At 40.8% G+C, this 22,121-nt stretch overlaps 1 protein-coding gene across 2 annotated transcripts in view; it reads left to right on the forward strand.

The window, feature by feature from the left end:
• The first annotated feature begins 6,672 nt into the window (after positions 1-6,672).
• Positions 6,673-22,121, forward strand: part of LOC140724997 (E3 ubiquitin-protein ligase pellino homolog 2) — a 137,732-nt gene continuing 122,283 nt past the window's right edge. For both annotated transcript variants that reach the window (XM_073039900.1, XM_073039904.1), the window contains exon 1: positions 6,673-6,922. The gene's annotated coding sequence lies outside the window, so the exon portion shown is untranslated. The remainder of the gene's footprint in view (positions 6,923-22,121) is intronic.

Genomic DNA, 22,121 nt, shown 5'->3' on the forward strand with positions numbered 1-22,121 from the left:
CAGGCTTGAAGGGCCGAATGGTCTACTTCTGCACCTATTGTCTATTATTTCTGCTTCCTCCTGCCCCACTGACCTTATATCTGCATACCTCAACTCAGTTTCATACCCACTTTTTCAGACCTTCCTACCTTCATCTGTGATACTTCACACGTTCTTGATCTTTTCAATGATTTCAAGTTCCCTAGCTTTTGAATTCAAATCTGGCCGGCTCATTGCACACTTCCCATCTGTGCTGGGTTGAACATTGAGCTAGCAAATCAGCCTTGTGAAAAACAAATACTAAGGGAACAGCAAAAATGCCGCCCCCAATGTGCCAAAAGTCATGAAGAGGAGTAGCAACTACAAGGACAAGCTGGACATACTTGGGCTGTTTTCTCTGGAGCAGCGGAGACTGAGAGGAGATTTAATAGAGCTTTATAAAATTGATAGAATGGACAGCAGGTATCTTTCTCTCAGGATCAAAATGTCTAATATTAGCGAGTATGCATTTGAGGTGAGAGGGGTTAAGTCTAAAGGAGATGCGTATGACAAGGTTCTTTTACAGAATGATGGGTGTCTAGATAGGGAAATGAATGTGCGGAGAATGGAGGGATATGGACATTCAGGTCAAATAAAGTCAAGTTTATTGTCATTTAACTATATACATGTTATAACATTATAATGTATGTAGAAACGAGATGTTTCTTTAAACCAGGGTGTAAAACACTGTAGTGCACATAGCACACAATAACTTATGAAGGTAAGGATAAAATCTACAGATGAATCACACATAAACAATAAACTAAAGTGCATTAATTTTAAATATTGTAAGGTACGGAACAGACTAACCAGTGACACTTCGGATACGATGTGGCAGGGAGTTCAGAAGCCTAACGGCCTGGGGGAAGCAACTGTTCGTCATTTTAACTGTTCTTGCTTTTATGCATCAGAATCTCCTGCGTGACAGTAGAAAGTCAAGGAGGTTGCTGTATGGATGGGTAGAATCCTTAATAACACCGAGGGCCTTGCATACGCAGTGCTCCTGATAAATGTCTCCGAAGAATGGTAGGGAGACCCTTATGATCCTCTCAGCCGTTCTCACAGTCCTTTGTCAGAACATCAGGTCAGATGCTCGACTGCTCCCATACCAGATGGAGATGCAACTTGTCAGGATGCTTTCAGCTCCTATAAAACAGTTAAGATTGTGGGGTGGGGGAGGGGGGGGTGCTGGAGGCTTGTTTGCTTCAATCTTCTTCAGAACTGGAGGCACAGTTATGTCTTCTTGTTCAGAGAGGTGATATTGTGTAGCAAGAAGGAATTTCTGTACTTGGGCATTTAATTTGCTAGTTTTATTAGTTCAGTTCAACACTGCGGGCCACAGGGCCTGTTCCTGTGCTGTCCTATCTAGGTTCAAAGAGCAAGGAGTTCTGAGGAGTTAGTAAATGTGATAGAGATAAGAAATGATAGCGGAAGGAAATGCAAATGCATAAAATTAATTCATACTCTGATTTTAAATTTGAGTTGGGAGCAAGATTATGTCAATAAGGGACAGTGGCCAAAGGGAAAGAAATGCAGTTTGAGAAGCACAGCTTTGAATGAACTGTACTAGAGTGCTCTGCTTTACACACAAGTTTGGCCGGCTCTATATTGAAGTGGTTCAGTCTGGTGTAATGAGTTTCAGGAGCAGTATCAATTCATGTTGGAAAGTAGAAGTAAAGGATATGACAACTGAAAACCATTTTAGGGACTGAAAGGATTTTGAGAGTAACCCTGTTTAACTAAGGACAGTGGCCAGGTGCAGCTATGGACTGACAACTGTGACTTCACTGTGGAAAACACTAGCAGTGTGCCAGATGTTGAAGCGTGTGAATGAAGACAAAATGAATGTGTCTTTTAAGAGACTCCTGGATGGATACATGGAGCTTAGAAAAATAGAGGGCTACGGGTAAGCCTAGATAGTCCTGAGGTAGGGACATGTTCAGCACAGCTTTGTGGGCTGAAGGGCCTGTACAGTGCTGTAGGTTTACTATGTTTCTAAGAGAAGTGAGTGCAGCTACCATTACAACGGAGAAGGACCTAATGGTACCTAAGTCACCCAGACCAGATGAACTGCAGCCTAGGGTTCTGACAGAGGTTGTGGTAAAGATTGTGAAGTCACTTGCAATGATCTTTCAAAAATCATAGGACTCGCCAAGGTGCCAGAGGACTTGAAAACTGCTAACATTTAAGAAAGGAAGAAGGCGGCAGAAAGGAAATTATAGACCAGTTAGCCTAACCTCAATGGTTGGGAAGATGTTGGAGTTGAGGATGAGACTATGGAGAACTTGGTGACACAGGACAAGATATGACGAAGTCAGCATGGGTGCCATGGAATCCTTGCCTGACGAACCTGTTGGAATTCTTTGAGGAGATTATAATTAGGATATAAGTCGGATGATAAGAAGGGTTATAAATAAGAGATTATAAATAGGATAGATAAAGGGGATGCAGTGGATGTTGTATATTAGAACTTTCAGAAGGTCTTTGACAAGGTGCCATGCAAAAGGCTGCTTACTAAGTTATGAGCCCATGGCATTACAGAGAAGTTACTAACATGGTTAGAGAATTGGCTGATTGGTAGGAGGCAGTGAGGGAGAATAAAAGAATCGTTATCTGGTTGGCTGCCAGTGACTAGTGGTGTTTTGCAAGGGTCAGTGTTGGGATTGCTTCTTTTTATGCTGTATATTAATAATTTAGGTGATGGAATAGATGGCTTTGTTGCCAAATTTGCAGATGATACAAAGATTGGTGGAGGGATGGGGCAGGTAGTGTCGAGGAAACAGGTAGGCTGCAGAAGGACTTAGACAGGTTACGAGAATGGGCAAGGAAGTGGCAGATGAAATACAATGTTGGAAAATGCTTGGTCATGCACTTTGATAGTAGAAATAAATGTGAAGACTATTTTCTAAATGGGGAGAAATTCCAAAAATCTGAGATGCAAAGGGACTTGGAAGTCCTTGCAGTTAAAGATTAACTTGCAAGTAGAGTCAGTGGTGAGGAAGGCAAATGCAATCTTAGCATTAATTTCAAGAGGTCTTGAATACAAGAGCAGAATTGTGATGCTGAGGCTTTATAAGGCACTGGTGAGGTCTCACCTTGAGTACTGAGAACAGCTTTGGGCTCCTCATTTGAGAAAAGATGGTGCAGAGGTGGTTCACAAGGATGATTCCCGGAATTAAAGGGTTATCATATGAGGAACATTTGATGGCTCTGGGGCGGTGCTCACTGGAATATAGAAGGATGAGGGGGGATCTCATTGAAACCTTTCAAATGTTAAAAGGCCTAGATGTGGAAAGGATGTTTCCCATGGTGGGGGAATCTAGGACAAGAGGGCACAACCATTTAAAACAGAGATGCAGAGAAATTTCTTTAGCCAGAGGGGGGTGAATTTGTCGAATTTGTTACCACAGGCAGCTGTGAAGGGCAGGTCATTGGGTGTGTTTAAGACGGAGACTGATAGGTTCTTGATTTGGACTCAGGGAGGAGGCCAGGGAGTGGGGCTGAGGAGGGGAAAAAAGGATCAGCCATGATTGAATGGTGGAGCAGACTCGATAGGCCAAATGGCCCAATTCTGCTCCTATGTCTTATGGTTTTATAAAGAACAATGGAGGAACTGAGGGTGCGGTGGAAGGGTACAGCTGAGTGATATTAATACACACATGCAAGCTCACTGTTTTTTTTTGCAAATGGCATTGCCAAGGGAAATGTGCAATAAAGAGACAAGGACAGCAGATTCAAAGTATAATGCATCTTTCTATTTGTTATGGTGGAACTATATAAATAAAAAGTGAGGTAGAAATCTTACAAATGTAGTACAAGTCAGTTAAATCATTTTCTGTAAAGAGTTTTTCATAACATTTTTGGAATTACATACTTAGCAAAGCCATTACATTTAATAAGCTGCATCATAATGAAAGAATGCTTTATACTATTTATAAACAATTTTGAAAATTTATTTTAAGCTTTGAAAATGCTTAAAAACTATTTATTTTAAATGATTTAATAGTGACATGAAAATGTTTTCATTAGATATGGAAGGACAATTAAGGAGAGCTGGATCCTAATATTTTGTGAATTATAACTTACGTTTTGACATGATTTTGGTAGTTCACTGTGCTTAGTAAGAGTGTAATGGAAACATTACAGCAAAGAGGGAAGAGTCCTGGCAGTGGTGAATGTACGTCTGCAGCGTTACAAAAAAATTACACATTTTCTTCAATGGCATCAATAAAATTTGACTGCACAGGAGAGCTGCTTCAAGTAAGCTAACAGGACAAGATTTAACTATTAGTTGCCCGTTTCCTCCTCATACACTTTCTTTGCAATTGAAATATGAAGAAAGAAATTTGTACAGACCCAGGAAAGCATTTTATATTTAGGTTTGATGTATACTTAGCATTTCTAAATGGACAATGAACCCATGATCACTACCTCACTACTTATTTTAACTTAACTATTAAATAGACATATATATAATGTAACAGTTTTTCTTTATATTTATCGTGTATTCCATTATACTGTTGCTGTAAAGTTAACATCACCACGTAAGCCAGTGATATTAAATCTGTTTCTGATTTTGCAACGTTTTGCCATAATTGATTTAACTTCTGTTGTCTTCTCATTTATTACATTCAAGCTATAGGATAAGAAAAGGCCAGAATTTGAGAAGCAGACCTTTTCCTTTCTCTATACAATGGTGGTAGTCTCCCAGGAGACCGCAGTTAGTATGCAACTGATTTTAAATTATTTTGTCTTTCCGGGAATGACATGGGAAAAAATCCTGCTGAAATTATCTTTGATACAAAATAATGTTCTCATATTCTGGTTCCTTGAGGTTGCTGCTATTCTCTTAATGCACTGGCTTCATTACTTAAAATAATCTCTTAATCATCATTTTAGGTTTAGTTTATTTATTTTATAGCTCTTACTCATTAATGTTCTCCTGAAGAGGAATATGTTGCATTACTTATCTTGGCTTATCTTTTTAATTTTCTTCTATTTTCTCACATGGGTGGTTAAGGAACATGAGAATATAACCCAAGAGATAGAAGCAGGAAAAGACCCCCAGTCTTTCCAGGATGAATCTTCTACCTCTGCATTATTTTCCAGCACCATCCCCATATCCCTCGATTCCCTTAATATCAAGTAATCTATTGACTCTTATCATTCTTCAGGATGTGGTTGTTGTTCGCAAATCCAACATATGTTGCCCACAATTTGTTATCCAGCTGAAATTGGTTAGACTGCAGTTTCTGAGATACTCAAACCACCCTGCCTGGCACCAACAATCATTCCATGGTCAAAGTCACTTAGATCACATTTCTTTCCTATTCAGATGTTTGGTCTGAACAACAACTGAACCTCTTGATGAAGGCACTGAGTTGCTGCCATGTGATCGGCTGATTAGATACTTGCATTATCAAGCAGGTATACTGGTACAGTATAAATATTAAAGTGGCTACTGAGTAACATTGTAACCTGATTCCTTGTCTTGCGTCACAAAAACGGGGAAACATAAATCAGCCGCCAACATAGTTGTTTATCCTCACTCCTGGCTGAACTTTCTCATGTCTCAGTCTGTAACTATAAATGTGACTACAAAGCACAAACTAAACCATTGGACTTAGTTTCCCAATATTGATAAACTAATTGCAGTATATGACGCTGTAGTGTGACTCAACTGGTCATATTCTTCATAGTGAAGAAACTATGAAACTCCCAAACTCAGTCATGTGTCTGAAACTCAGAATTACTTGTATGGCTGAAAATATATTTATTATGTCTCACCCCCCCCCCCCAGCTCGCTGCACTATTTCCTTGGACAACCCGTATATTCCCAGTACTTATTCCTTGGAGCTTAATATGTATTCTGTTAACTTCTGGTGACTTTACCAACTTTGGAAACTTTAGCAGCATACTTTTGTAATTATATAATAAAAATTTCCAGAGGGCTACAGTATACCACTGCTCTTCCTTGTAAAAGGTAATTCACCTCATTTTAATTTCATTAATCTGTGAGAACTATTGGAAAAACCAGTGATTCATTGACCACAAATTCTTTAAGAAGTTGCTCGTCTTCAACCACCAAAAGCAACTTGCTTGCTAGGCCCTTTCATAGGGACATATCAAGCGATATCGACCTCACTGTGGATGGAACAAGGTAGTTTTTAAATCACGCTTTGGCAATTTCAATGATCACAATTTATACTCAAGGATTATTTAATGAATTGAACAGAAAAAAACTTGCCTATTTCGAGGAAAGCTTAACTCATGTTTCCGGCCATTATTCCGGACACAGGTTAACAATGAAACTAAAGAGATAAGCATTAATGAACAGAAACAGGAGTAATCACTGATAACATATCACGCCTGCAGGGTGGGTGAGTGTGTGGGAGAAAGAGAGAAACATTGCTTTGAAATAGTTCTCCAGTACCGGTTATCTTGATCAGATAATTGCACTCTGTATCTCCACAGTGTGAACGTGGCCTCAAGAAAGGCGCTGGAACATTATACTGTTGTTTAAGTTACAGTTCACACACACAAGTCCTCAGTGCCGTGTAGGGGATAGATCTGTGGTTGGTCACGTACTAACACCTCACCGTCACCAAATGTTTCCATAGCACGAAATGTTTCAGCAGTCGAACAGATAATGAAACCATTTGAGTTTCCGTCCCGGAGCTGATCGAGGCGGCCAATCAGCGGTGAACAGGCATCCTGACGCGCTGGTGTGGAGCGGAGGGGACAGACTGCAGGGAGCCCTTCCTGCCGGTCCCTTTCACCGACTGACCGGCTCTGGACAGGACCCGCCAACTTTCACCGAGGGGCTTCCACCCAGAGGTTAGCTTCTTGTTCAGCAGCATAATTCGCCCCTGTACAACTTTTCCCGAGACCGCCAGGCCTTGCTGTAAGTACAGTTCTAAAAATGAAAATACAATCTGTGCTGAATTGGATCAAGTGATCAGTTTAAAACAACTTCGTGCAGGCTCTGTTTTTAGTTCCTTTGTTTGTTCGTTGTCATATCACTATTTAGCCTAGTTTGCTGAATGGACAATACTTTAGCCTTTGTTTATCTTGGCTTGTGTTGGCACAAGATTATCAAAGAATACAATTACAATTTGCTCAATGCCGCCGTGCAGACGGCACTGCAGTCACACTGGGACATGTTCCAGCTTTATTTCATGTGGATTTGTAAATAACCCACTAGGGAATTAGAAGAGATGATTAAAGGGATATTAAATGCTGCTATTACAAAATACGCATTTAGTGTACAATGTAAATCGCGTCATAATGACATCACAGGTAGTTTTTGTGAAAAGATATCCAATTTCGACACAGGTTCTTTGCAAAAAGTTTATGTTAATATTCACCAAATAACACAGCAGGGGGTTGGTGTGCTAGACAGCCGAACAAGCAGTTTGGTAATCCTGTTTAGGGAATGGGATAGGATACTGTGACGACACCCCACAAGGTTCTCTCTTTCCTTCACAATATCCAAAGGAAGCGTGTGTTTCCTTGCCCATGACCCACGTTTCCTCTGTCCTTCCTGAGGTCTCTGCCTCGTGTGTGAGCCCACAAGTGTTCCCAAGGTTTTCCACCACACGTTTCATCACTGAAGATCTTGATCCAAGCCTCGCTTAACCGAACTCGCCCCCTCTCTCTGTGAACCGTAACGACGCCGAGATCAACTGGTACTCGAACTGATATTGCCTGTGTTCCCAGGCGGGAATTTCAAATAGTAAGAATAACACTCTGTCGCACATCTAGCCTTCAGGAATTCAGGTGTGGTTTCTTTCTTATAATGACGCAATGCCAGTCCGCCCGCCAGGACTATACCAGCCTCTGACAAAGCAGATCAGTTACCCTTCATATTTTCCTGCAACAGTTGCCTTAGTTTTTTTTGGCACTAGCCTCCACCAGGGGTAATTTAATGGTCACATACAGCAGAGCATGAGTACTTAGCCCATTCAGTCTGAGCCAACTTTACACTACCCACCCACTTTACACTAATCCCACATCTCAGAATTAATGCACATTGACCTCAACGCCCAACTCCACCATCCAGATTTTACCATTCAGCTATGCACTGGGAAAACTTGCAGCAGTCAATTAACCTACCAACCCACATGTTTTAGAGAGATGGGGGGAAAACAGGGCACCATGAAGAGACCCGCTCAGTCACACAATTTTTACCGACGGCACCGGTATTTCGGATTGCCCCAGATCACTGGAGCGATACTGGCTTTGGGATGTGGGAGAATATCATTGCATCCAGGGAAATCCATCTGGTCACAAACTCCATACCAGCAGCATTGGAGGTTATGATCAGACCCAGGTTTTTGGAGCTGGGAGACAACAGTGGTTGGCAGTACAGTACATCTGATTGACAACCAGCCATTACTTCCATTTTCCAGTCGTCTGTATCCAGTGTTTACTGTCTTAGGGAAAGCTAGGGAGAGCACCATAGGTGCGGTTATTGCCTTATGGGAAGGAAGAAGGATTAGGTTTGAGTTCCCCAAGAGCCTAAAGTGGTTTTTCATTGGAACTTCTCTTTAATTTTAATTTAGTTTGAGTGCAAAATCCCTGCATGATTGTGGGTTGTATTAATTCTCTATGTACTTGCACTGTTCCCAATAAGGATTGTTTCTGAAATGATCAGCACATTGAATCACCATCATAGTTGATGTAGCATCAACCGAAGCTGCATTTGCCTATTGTAACAAATGCACCCTTGATTAGATTATTTGCAAATCTATGTTTCTGGTAGTCAGCTTTCGTGGTTTTAGTTCTGCTTTCTCTGTGACGTTTAGTGTTGGAGACCCAGCAGTCGGTCTGCACCAAAGCTCCTGGCAGTGACACGTTGTAACTCGGTGTTAAGGAAAGGTGCTCAGTGGGTTGGGGATTTTACCTTGTTTTCATTTTCATGACTTCTTTAATTTGTGACGGTAACTGGTCAGATGATGCTGGAAACTGAATTGAAGCTGTTCAGCTCACCAGTCTTCCACAGCACAACAGTTTCATTCTGAAATTTGTAATTAGATGGTTAATTATAGGTCTATGTTTCCAGTGGACATCTCTTTGAGAAATATTCTTACAATTCGTTTGGACAATTTAATAGTGTGACTACATCTTTTAGAGGATGTAGCCATTGTTATTGATGGTTGGGCTTTAACCCTTTAACTTATATTGTAAAAATGTGCGGAATATATTATGGCTGACACTACATTACATGGAATAATTTTTGGCTTTAAACTTAAGGAGCTGAACTTTATTTTATTAATTATTTGTCGGTTTTATTATAATAACTCAAAAATCCTGAAGATGCTGGAAATCTGAAATCTGGCAGCTTTGTTGAAAGGCAGTTGAACAGAAATGTTAATGTTGTTTCTAACTCCATTTAAGTTGCCTGACCTGTTGAGTATTCCAGCACTCTGTTTTTATAACCTAAGGCTATAATACTCATTTTTTTCCCCCAACATAAAGTCCCATGTGGTATCTTCTGCAAAATAAAATAATAACATGGTGGTGCAGCTCAACTCCAGGGTCCTGGGTTTCAAGTGCTGACTATGTGGAGTTTGCACGTCTCCCTGTGTCCATGTGAGCTTGGATCAAATGTTTTTTCCCCAGAGGTGAATTGGTAGGTTATTTAGTCATTTGTGGCAACATATTCAAAAGTGGGTGGGCGCGGGGCAAGGATTCTTGATGGATGTATGAGAGAATAAGCAGTGATGCTACTTGTAAATAAGGAGGGAAATGGGGCTGAGGAGACTGCTCTCCTGTGATAAAGGTTAGAGTGCAAACTCTTAGTTCATACATTCCTCTGTGGACCTGAATGGAAGCAATCATTTGGAACTTGTCCAGTGGAAATCAGAGGTTAAGCAGACTGAGGCTCTCCATCCAGTATAAAGATCAACACACACAACATGCTGGGTGGACTCAGTGGGTCAGGCAGTATCTACGGGGAAGGATAAACAGTTGACATTTCAGGTTGGGATAATCAGGATTGGAAAAGATAGGGAATGTGGGAAGGATTGCAAGTTGGGAAGTGAAAGGTGAGGGGGAAGGTGGGTGGGTTGGAAAGGGAGATGAAGTGAGAAGCTGGGAGGTGGTGGGTGGAAGAGGTAAAAAGGGTGGAAGAAGGAATATGACAGGAGTAGACAGTGAACCATGAGAAAAAAGGAAGAAGGAGGGGCGCCAGAGGGAGGTGATGGGCAGGGGAGGAGAAGTTAAGGAATCAAAAGGAAGCCCGAATGGGAAAATGGGGAGAAATGACCAGAAATCAGAGAAATAGATGCTCATGCCACCAGTCTCCACTGCTATGATATTGTTCCCCTCCTCCTTCCCTTTCTCCTATTGGATAATTTCTCCTCCTTCCCCTCCTCTATTGCTATTCTGGCTTCTTCCCCTTCCCTTTCCAGTCTGGAGAACAATCTCAGCCTGAAACTTTGTCTGTTTATACTGCCTGGTCTGCTGAATCCCTCCAGCATTTTTTGTGTATTGTACTGGATTTCCAGCATCTTCAGAATCTCTTGTATTTATGATAGCAGTATAAATCTCTCTGGAGCAGAATATAAATTTTACCAATGGTTGAATGTAAATTCCAAGGCATGAATTCCATGCTATTTGATGTCACTGTTCATGTCCCATGACATTCATGTGTTTGTGTACTTGTATAATAGAGGAACAGAAATAATTTTTCTTATGTCTTTAACACACACAATATAGAGATATTGGTACTTGGGTTTTAAATTCTTTCAAGCAGGGCGCATAAAACTGCCGCATGCACATAAAATTCTTAGCCCTTCAAGTTTTCATTAGTTCAGTGATGTCTGTTGATTGCACCTGTTATGAGTGATGAATAGGCCTGATGGAAACGGGGTGCAGAGTTAACCATTCCCAACCCCCCCCCCCCCCCCCCGAGAACTACGAACTATTGCTGTTGCTATGCTGCTATTGAGAGAGAGAGATAAAGCCCAGGCAAGAACATCTGCTACAGAGGGGGAGAGAGACTGTTGATTTACTGTATTTTGACTCTTCCTGGATTATTTACCTTCCACTACAATGACTTTGCTTTGCTCATTTACATTCTTCAGGAGATAGCAGGAGTGGCCTGATTTGATGGACACGGTCATTCAGAGTTGATGGATAGCTGAGACCCCGTGAGTGGGGATAAAAGACAGGTCTGGAGAGACACCCTTCAGACACACCAGTGGACACTGACTGAGTGTTGGGAACCCACAGAAAGGTGGGGGCTTCGGAGACCGAACCAGGAGATCGGTCAGTAAAGCTCACAGTGTAACGGCAGGGCTGGTGGGGACTTGTGTGTGTGTCCACTCATGCCAGAGTGACGAGTCCACCACAGAAGAACGAACTAGCTGAAGAATAGAGGGGTCATAACTGAATGACCACAACGATACGACGGATTAAGAAAGCAATGGAAGGTTTGGCTGCTGTAGCTGTTATTTCTCGCTCGCTCTCTCTCTCTCTCTCCAACGATTTCAATACAACAACCATAACTACCTCAGCATTTATGAACTGAACTCTGTACTTTCCTATGACAATTCATTTACTCCTAGACATCGATAGAGCTTGTTTATTATTGCTTATTATTATTCCTACACTTTTAGGTTTATTACTGCTAACTTGTTTTATATGTATATTTGCATTTTTGAAATTGTATTGTGTAGTTTACTAATAAACACCTTTAGTTTGGTACCACCAGACTCCAACGGATTCTTCTTTCTCTGCTGGTCAGACACCCAGTTACGGGGTACATAACAGACCGAAGACAGCTGGAAAATTGCAAACCTATGTGTGAGCAGGAAATCACTCAGCTTCTGGACATTAGCATTTTACTGCACAAGAGTATTCTCCAGAAGTTATTGTCAGTTTCATGGCTTAATGACAGCAAATGCTGACAGCTTTGCTCTCATAACAACGGCTGATTCCGGGTCAATGTAACCCCTAGGGTGGTGGATTACGTCATTGTACCAACTTGGCAGTTCTTTTTTTTCCTGGCTTAGTTTTGATTTTTTCAAAAATAAAGCAGGTGCATCCGAAGTCAGTAATTGTCCACGGGATGGGGGCACATAGCCCGCTTTTATAAAACTCAGGTGATAAGTACGGCCTTGATGTTACTTATTATGACTAAGCCTGATGCTGTGAAAAGAAAATTTAGCGGAACATATTGTAGTTGAAATAAATTTCAGGAGATTTTGAATGGAAAATAGGCCACTACTAGAAATCCTTCCTCTTTCTTTTATTGCGGTCAGTGGCCACTATATTAGGTACTTGTTTGTAGCCCATCCACTTCCAGGTTCGACGTGTTGTGCACTCAGAGATGCTCTTCTGCACACCACTGTTGTAATGTGTGGTTATTTGAATTACTGTCTCCTTCCTGTCAGCTTAAACCAGTCTGGCCATTCTCCTCTGATCTTTCACATTTACAGGGCATTTTCACCCATCGAGCTGCCGCTCACTGGATCTTCTTTCATTTTTCCAACATTCTCTGTAAGCTGTGTGTGAAAATCCCAGGAGATCAGTAGTCTCTGAGAAACCACCCCTTCTGGCATCAGCAATCATCCACAATGTAAGTCATTTGGGTCACATTTCTTCTCCATCCTGATGTCTGGACAACTGAACCTCTTGATCTTGTCTGCATGCTTTCATGCATTGAGTTGCTGCAACATGATTTGCTGAATAGATAGTTGCATGATGAGCAGGTGTACCTAATAAACTGACCACTGAGTATAAAATTTGTTTACTTGTTTGTACTTTCTTTGAAAAAATGTAGAAAAATAATAGAATAATTATCAGTCTTCTTGGTTTAGTTTTGCCATAGGACATAGGAGCAGAATTGGGCCATTTGGCCCATGGAGTCTGCAGTGCCATTTGATCATGGCTAATATATTTTCCCTCAGCCCCATTCTCCTGCCCTCATCCTGTAACGTTTGATGTAACTAAATAAGAGCCTATCAAACTCTGCCTTTACTCCCCATTTTCCACTTCTTTGCCCATTCTCCTAATCTGTCCTAGTCCTTCTGCAGTCTACCTGCTTCCTCGACACTACCTGCCCCTCGTTGTACCATCCACAAATTTGGCCACAAAGCCATTAGTTCTGTTATCCAGATCATTAATATATAATGTGACAAGAAATGGACCCAGCACTGACCTCTGAAGAATACTTAAGAATAGGATCTACGAGCATTTGGAGAAGTACAGTCTACTCATGGATAGTCAACATGGCTTTGTGAAGGGAAGATCGTGCCTCACGAGCCTGATTGAGTTTTTTGAATAGGTAACAAAAGAAATTGATGAGGGTAGGGCAGTGGATGTGGTCTACATGGACTTTAGCAAAGCATTTGACAAGGTCCCTCATGAGAGACTCATCCAGAAAGTCATGAGGCATGGGATCAGTGGAACCTTGGCTGTTTGGATAAAAAATTGGCTTAAAGGAAGAAAGCAGAGGGTAGTTGTGGAAGGAAAGTATTCTGCCTGGAGGTCGGTGACTAGTGGAGTGCCGCAGGGATCTGTCCTGGGACCCCTGCTATTTGTGATTTTTATAAATGATCTGGATGTAGAGGCGGAAGGATGGGTGAGTAAGTTTGCGGATGACACGAAGATTGGAGGAGTTGTGGATCGAGTTGTAGGTTGTCTAAGGTTACAAGAGGATATAGACAGGCTGCAGAGTTGGGCAGAAAACTGGCAGATGGAGTTCAATCTGGACAAGTGTGAGGTGATGCATTTTGGAAGGACAAACCAGAAGACTGAGTATAGGATTAACGGCCAGTTACTTAAGAGTGTGGATGAACAAAGGGACCTTGGGGTTAAAATCCATACAGCCCTCAAGGTCACTGCACAGGTTGATAGGGTAGTTAAGAAGGCCTATGGGATGCTAAGTTTCATTAAACGGGGATTGAGTTCAAGAGTAGAGAGGTCATGTTGCAACTCTACAAATCTCTGGTGAGACCGCACTTAGAGTGTTGTGTTCAATTCTGATCACCTTATTATAGGAAGGATATGGAAGCTATGGAGAGGGTGCAGAGGAGATTTACCAGGATGTTGCCTGGTTTGGAGAACAAGTCATATGAAGCAAGGTTAGCAGAGCTGGGACTTTTCTCTTTGGAGCGTAGAAGAATGACAGGGGACTTGATAGAGGTCTACAAAGAGGCATAGATAAGGTGGATAGTCAGTACCTGTTTCCCAGGGCACCAATAGCAAACACCAGCGGGCATATGTACAAAATTAAGGGAGGGAAGTTTAGGGGAGACATCAAGGGTAAGTTTTTTACACCGAGGGTTGTGAGTGCCTGGAATGACTTGCCAAGGATGGTGGTGGAGGCTAAAACATTAGGGGTATTTAAGAGCCTCTTGGACAGGCACATGGATCAAAGAAAAATGGAGGGTTATGGGGTAGTGTGGGTTTAGTACTTTTTTTAAGGATTATATGGGTTGGCACAACATGGAGGGCTGAAGGGCCTGTACTGTGCTGTAGTGTTCTATGGTTCTAATACCACCAGTCATCAACAGCCAACCAGAAAAGGCTCTCTTTATTTCAACTTTTTGCCTTCTGCCATTCAGTTAATCTGTCTTTGCTAGGACCCTTCCTGTAATAGCAGCCTCTGGTTGCTATTATCTAGTTTAGCAGCCTCATGTGGCAGCTTGTCTAAGGCTTTCTGAAAATCCAAGTACACAACGTCCACCAATTCTCCTTTCTCTATCCTGCTTGTTATTTTCTCAAAGAATTCCAACAGATTTGTCAGGCAAGATTTCCTCTTGTGGAAACCATGTTGATCTATTTTATCATGCGGCTCCAAAAGTACCTCAAAACCTCATTCCTAATAATGGATGCTAACCTCTTGCCAACCACTAGCTTGTCCTTTTCATGTCTGTTGCCTCCTTCCCTTCCTTAAGAGTGGAGTGACAACTGCAATTTTCCAGTCCTCTGGAACCATTCCAGAATTGAGTGACTCTTGAACGATCGATACTAATGCCAGCACAATCTCTTCAGCTACCTCTATTACAATGTATGTAATAAGTTGAGTCCATCTGGTCTCGTGATAGAGAATCAGATCTTTTAACTAAGTGACATTAATGCTCAACAGACTTATATTTTTATCCACTTCCATGCATTGCATGTGTAAAACAGAATGAGGAGCTCGTCATGTTAAAATAGCCGATGGAATGGAGAAAATGGCTTAACAGAGGGTTGTTCACACAATAGTACAGGGGAAAAAAATCAAATGCATGATTTTTTAGGAAGAACAGTTAATATTTAGAGAGGAGAGTGATATCACTGGGGAGAAAACATGGATGTAGGATAATTTTACAGAACTAAAACATGACTATTAAATGCATCTGTGCGATGAATCTCTAGCTTAATGTTGATATTATTTGAATGAATGAACACTGGATACTATCAATGTTGTTCTCATCTGTTAAACTTCACCTATACCATGACCTCTTCTATCTTGGATATGGACAATTAGATCGTCACACATGGCAACAGATTGACTCAAAGATGGTGTTCATTTATCATCAGAAAATTGTAATTGAATAGTTAAGAAAAACTAAATGACCAGTTTATATTTAAATAAATCTTTAAAGACCAATAAATGAATGTAGATAACCATTTAACTTACTCAAACTGCATTTTAAAAATGTTTTCCTTCAGCAAGTGATATCCATTTTTTTTTAAAAAGATCGCATTTTGTTGAACTGTCTCAAATCCTGTAGGAACACATTATGCATTTTCTCCCAGGGCATAATCTGTGTCAGAGGCCAACATCTGTGCTCTCTGTGTAACTGAATTCTTCCTCGCTTGTTAGTCTCCAAGATTACTTTCACATCCCTAGCCTACACTGAATATGTTAAAACATTAACATGTTATTTCTTAATCGTTGCTGTTCAATCACCAAATTATCAAGATTAGTGGTTGAAGCGGACACTATTGACCTTCAAGATGAAATTGAATAAAGAGAGGAAGTCATCACATGATGGGGCGGGGGACTGGTGGTCGGGTAAAGGGGATATGGCATAAGGGCAGGTAAAAATGATCAGACTTGTTCAGTGCAGTGTAAGTGGCATCTTTAATTAAGCTGAGCAACACACTTCAGTACTGTAGTTTCTATTGACTGGAAACTGGTTCACACAAAGCTGGTTTTTTCCATTGCTGTATAATTAAAAATTGATTTAACCTGGAGTAAATCACATTTACGATCATTTCTGGGTCAAATCACACCATCTGCAAATTTTAACTGGACCCTTGAGTCTTTGTTGTGAAATGGATGTTTTAGGTGTCAGTTGATAGTGAGTTTTGATTCAATGAGACAATGAGCACAGGCGGGTACGTTCCACTGCACACCCTTTGGGGAGTAATGGAAATTGTACGTGAATTTCAATGATAGAAGTTTCATAGAATTATAGAGTATCTACAATAGAGGGCCAGTTACTTGCAGACAAATGTAATCCAGTTTAATTCCATTTTCTGATATCAGTTATGTATTCCTTCAATTATTCATGCTCTTTTTTTTGTTTTCCTCTCTCCTCCTCCCCCCCCCCCCTCCCCACCAAGGTCCTTCCTATTTGCTGTACCCGGGTCCTCAATAATGTCATGCACATAGTTAAGAAGTCTTTCCTAAGCAATCCTGACCTTTACAGCATTTCTTTATTGCTACTATTTTCAGCTCTTGTGATAATCTTCCTAATCCCCATTTTACTCTCACTACAATCACATCTTTCCAGTAACATAAGGATCAGAATGTTATAGCGTATTTAAAGTGTAGTCTAACTAGTGTTATACATAGTTTCAGTGTAACCTTGCTGCACTTTCATTTCATGCTAATTATGCTGAAATACCCTCTGATTAAATTTATGGCTGTTTTAAGTGCTGTTGATAATCATTTGTGGATAAATCTACCATTGTTTTCCAAAAGAGTATCCTTTTTACCCGTGACCTCTCAGAACAGTATTTTAGAACTGAGACTTCAGAGATTTTCAGAATTGATACTTAGGATATTCTGTTGTTCAGGATGAATGATAAACTAATTGAGAGACCCTGCTCACTGTAGTTGGATAAAGATTATGATTTATGGTTTATGGTCCTTATAGCTCATTGTTGTTGGATCTTTTGACAAGGGATTAAAATTGCTCTATCACTCTGCTTACTATAAATCTAGGTTTATAAAACTCTTCAGCAATATTAACACCTAATGGGTAAGCCATATTAATGGTGCATCCATTTCTGCCCAGCCACAGCCCTTATCAACTTCTAGGAAATTAAATATTAATTTATGCATCAAGCATATCTCTTCTGAATGCCAGTATGTCTATGCTCCTTCCGTATAGTTTCATGAGCCAATGCTGGAATCATTTCAGCCATATTAAGGGTAAATAGAAGGGTGCCCTTTCCCAAAGAAAGATGTCAAAAACTAGAGGTTAGAGTTTTAGCGTAACAAATAAGCGGTTTCAAAGGAATCTGAGCAGGACTTTTTTTTCCGGTCCAGAAGATGGTTGGAATCTGAATGTACAGCCTAGGAGCACATATTCTCACAGCATTTAAGAAGCATCTAAATAGAAATTGAATGGCCGAAAGAAGGCTTTGAACCAGGTGTTGTTAAATGGAATTAGTGTATAGGGGTACTTGAATGACAGGGAGAGCACAGTGGGTTGAAGGAACTGTTCTCTGTTACAGAACTCTATGGCAATTGCTTAGTTAATAACTTGAACACCTTTAATCTACAGATAAGTTTGAGAACATTGAAAGCATGTTGGCCGACTGATCTCTAGTACATGAATCTTTCTTACCAGCTAAACTTGAAGCTGCACTGATGGGCTAAGTCATGGGCACCTGGATCTGAATCTGAAATGTTTTCATGTAACCTTTAGACAAAAAAAATTGCAGATATCAAAAACTGACATTTGCAAATGATAAATAGCAGAGAAACACTTTAATGGAATGTGTGCATTATATGCAGTGTTGTAAAACACATACTGTATATAACTGATATTTCCTTAGAAAAGTATCATATATTACATAGTGCCAATGTACCTGTATGATGTACCTACAGTCATTTTCTTGATCATGAAACCTGTATCTGAGCATTTTGTCTGATCAAAACTTTCTGTGTAGAAAGTCTGTGTGGTTGCTAAGTGCTCAGCTTTTTAATAGTCTGAAATATACATTTGGGAAGTATGAACTCCAAGCTTCTCAATATAAGATTTAAGTTAGATACTTACCAGGATTTCTCATTTAGTTTTTAAAACAGCTGGTGGATTTAATTCCTGTGAAAGATTTTACAATGAGGTTTACTCTCCAAATTGAACAATGTTTTTTTTAAAGTCTAACTCAACTGAGCATGATGTTAAAGGTAAATTTGTTATCAAAGTGCATGTATGTCACCATATACAGCCTTGAGATGAATGATCTTGTAAACATTCACAGTAAGTACAAAGAAACACAGAAGAATCTGTGAAAGACTGTATCCAAGCAGATGAACAAACACCCACGTGCAAGAGACAACAAACTGCAAATACAGAAAGGGAGAGAAAAATAAATAAACAGACAAATAAATAAGCAATAAATATTGAAAACGTGAGATAAAGAGTCTTGAAAGGACGTCCATAGTTGTGGGACAGTTCAGTGTTGGGGTGAATGAAGTTATCTCCTCTGGTTCAAGAACCTGATGGTTGAGGGATGATAAGTATCCCTGGATCTGGTTCTTGAGGCTCCTGTACCTTGTTCCTACAGGCAACAGTGAGAAGAGGTAAAGGTCTGGGTGGTGGGGATCCTTGATGATCGATGCTGCTTTTCTGCGATAATGCTCCGTGCAGTTGTGCTCAATGGTAGGGAGTGCTTTACCCATGATACACTGGGTCGTATCCACTATTGTTTTGTAGTCTTTTCCATTTAAGTGTGTGGAAATCGAAGGCCTAATGCTTGCACTGAGTCAGTGGCTAGTTAATCAACTGGCAGGGGTATTTACTGACGTTTTTAACCTTTCCTTGCTTCAGTGTGATGTCACCACTTGCTTTAAAAGGTCACTATCATCCCAGTTCTTAAGAAAAGCGCAGTGGCTCTGACATTTACCACCGTGAAGTACTTTGAGAGGCTGTTCATGGCACGCATTAGCTCCAGCCTTCCAGACAACCTTGATCCACTACAATTCCCCAACTGCTGAAATAGGTCTATGGTGAATGCCATCTCTCTGGCCATTACACTCATTTCTGGAGCAGCTAGACAGTGAAGATACCCACATTAGACTATTGCTTATTTAAGGCAGAGCTGTATTCAATACTATAGTAAACTCTTGGACCAAACTCCAGACCCTAGAAGTCGATACCTCCCTCTGTAAGTGGATCCTTGATTTCCTGCCCAACAGACCACAATCAGTAAGGATAGGTGAGTATGATGATTCTAAAGACTGGTGCTCCACAAGCTTGTCTCCTCATCCAGCTGCTCTGCTTCCTGTACACTCACGACTGAGTGGTTAGAGTCTGCTCTAATCTTTCCCTCTGTGTAAATAAGACCAAAGAACTGGCCATTGACTTCACAAAATGGGGCAGTTGCACATGCTCCTGTCTAAGTCAATGGTGTTGAAGTTGAGAGCTGGTCCAACCTGTTCTAGTCTGACCACAAAGATGCCATGGTTAAAAAAGCTAACTAATGCTTTTATTTCCTCGGATAAAGAAATTTGATGTGTTGACCCTTACTAATTTTTATTGACGTACCATAGAAAGCATCGTACCTGGATGCATCACACCTGGTTTGGTAACTACTCTGCGCATGACTGTAGTAAACTGCGGAGAGGTGTAGACACATCTCAGCACATCACAGAAATCAGGACTCTCTCTGTCTCTGCAAAGCAGCCAGAATAAAGGCCCTTCCCCACACTCCGCGGACAGTCTTTTCTCTTCTTCCATTGCACAGAAAATGCGCACTGCCAGGCTCAGGGCCAGCTTCTACACTGCTGTTATAATACTACCAAATGGTTTGCTAGTATGATCAGATGGTCTCTTGACCTCACGATCTACCTCACTATGATCTTGCACCTTATTGCTTAGCTGCAGTGCACTTTCTCTGCAGCCATTACACTTCATTCTGCCATTTGCTTTCTGTTATTGCTTTACCTTGTACTATCTCAGTGTGTTGGCGCGTGGCCAAGAGGTTAAGGCGTTCGTCTAGTTATCTGAAGGTCGCTAGTTCGAGCCTTGGCTGAGGCTTGCTTGTGTGTCCTTGAGCAAGGCACTTATCCACACATTGCTCTGCGATGACACCAGTGCCAAGCTGTATGGACAACATTGGTGGCGAGGAGAGGGGGGACTTGCAGCTTGGGCAACTTTCATTTAAAGAAAACCTTGCCCAGGTGCAAATCCATGGTTTACTGAGTCTAACAGAGGCCTACATTACACTGGTTTGTAATGACTTGAGATGAGCAATTTGTAATGACTGGTGTGTCAATGTTTTTCACTGTATTTCGGTGCATGTGACAGCAATAAACCAATTCCAGTTCTGGTTCCAGTAACGACTGGTGTGTCAATGTTTTTCACTGTATCTCGGCGCATGTGACAGCAATAAACCAATTCCAGTTCTGGTTCCAGTAATAACTGGTGTGTCAATGGCTTCTGATATTTGGGGCTGGTGATCAAGGCTCCCTGATGGCAGTACTTACTTTAAACATTTGCCTTTTGTTGACAGTTTAATTATGTGATTTCTAGAATGAATTGAGAATCCAAAATGAAAGCTTCTTATTTTGCAAAGTCATCAATTTAATTGATCTGATTGCTATTGAGAAAAATAAGGCAAGAGTTATTAATAGTATTGCTCAACAATTGTTATTGGAAAATTAATTTCAGTAGATATTTGTGTGAGATGCATTATCTACTGAGATAGCCGGAAATGTATAGTGGTCTTGAATGCTGTTTTGTGATTTTTTTTTTCTTCTTCAGCAGGTCTCAGATTTAGCAATCTGGTGCTATAATCTGCTTTAGATAGTTTCAATTTATATTAAAATGTAGTAAAAGTTTATTGCTTGCAGTGACACGTTATCAGAACCCCTTGCAAAAATCTGCTTGTGATCCTCCCATCTCCATGTGCAACCAGACTGAAACCCATATTTCTTTCCAGCATTCTAACACATCTCTTCCCAGAACACTGCAATGAAAACCTTGATGCCTGCTCTGCTTCCTGACTGGTTTCCTGACCCCCAACCCCCACCTCGGTCTCTCTTCCAACTCGAACACATGGTGATCTGGGGTCCAGATTGGAAAACCAGCTAGCTCCACAGCAGTGGTGGGTATGAGAAAGGTCTTGAGTCAATTAATTACAGGAGGCTGATTTTGATGCATGAAGGGACCTCTTGTGAAGTTGAACGTTGCAGTGGAAACTGTCGATAGAAATACTTTTCAGCCCACTGAACATTTGTTTAATGCATATTTCCACTCTCAAAAAAAAATCTGGGGCAATATATTGTAACTGAACTGCAGATGTTTTTATGTTTAAAATCACTTAATCAAATAGCTATCGTGTACACACTTGTAAGCATAAGTGATTTTTAAATCTTATGTGAGGAAATAGAAACAAATTTTTACCTATCAAAAATGTTGCCCTTCTGATTATTACCACACAGACACAACTCTACTTAAATAATTCCTTTGTTAATATTTGAAACTTAGTTTGAATTTTGAACTTGGTTTGATGTAAATAGGCTTTTCCTCTTGTATCCTGGTTCTTTCATTCAACTTCACTTCAGTTCTGTTTGTACTTGATTGTACAATCGAAATGATGGTGCAAGAATCCAGATGATGATGATACCCAGGAATCTCACTGCATGTTCTATGGGCTAATTCACAGCTTCTCTCAAGGAGGACCAGAAACATGAGAAAATCTGTAGATGCTGGAAATTCGAGCAACACACAGAAGATGCTGGAGGAATGCAGCAGGCCAGGCAGCATCTGTGGAAAAGAGTTGACATTTCAGCCCGACACCTTTCATCGGGACTTGCTCGAAATGTTAACTCTTTTTCATAGATGCTGTTGGCCCCCTGAGTTGCTTCAGCATTTTGTGTGTGTTGCTTCTCTCAAGGTGGATCTTTATCACATATCAGGAGT

This window comes from Hemitrygon akajei, chromosome 3, assembly GCF_048418815.1.
Source record: "Hemitrygon akajei chromosome 3, sHemAka1.3, whole genome shotgun sequence".
In the NCBI taxonomy this organism is placed as follows: Eukaryota; Metazoa; Chordata; class Chondrichthyes; order Myliobatiformes; family Dasyatidae; genus Hemitrygon; species Hemitrygon akajei.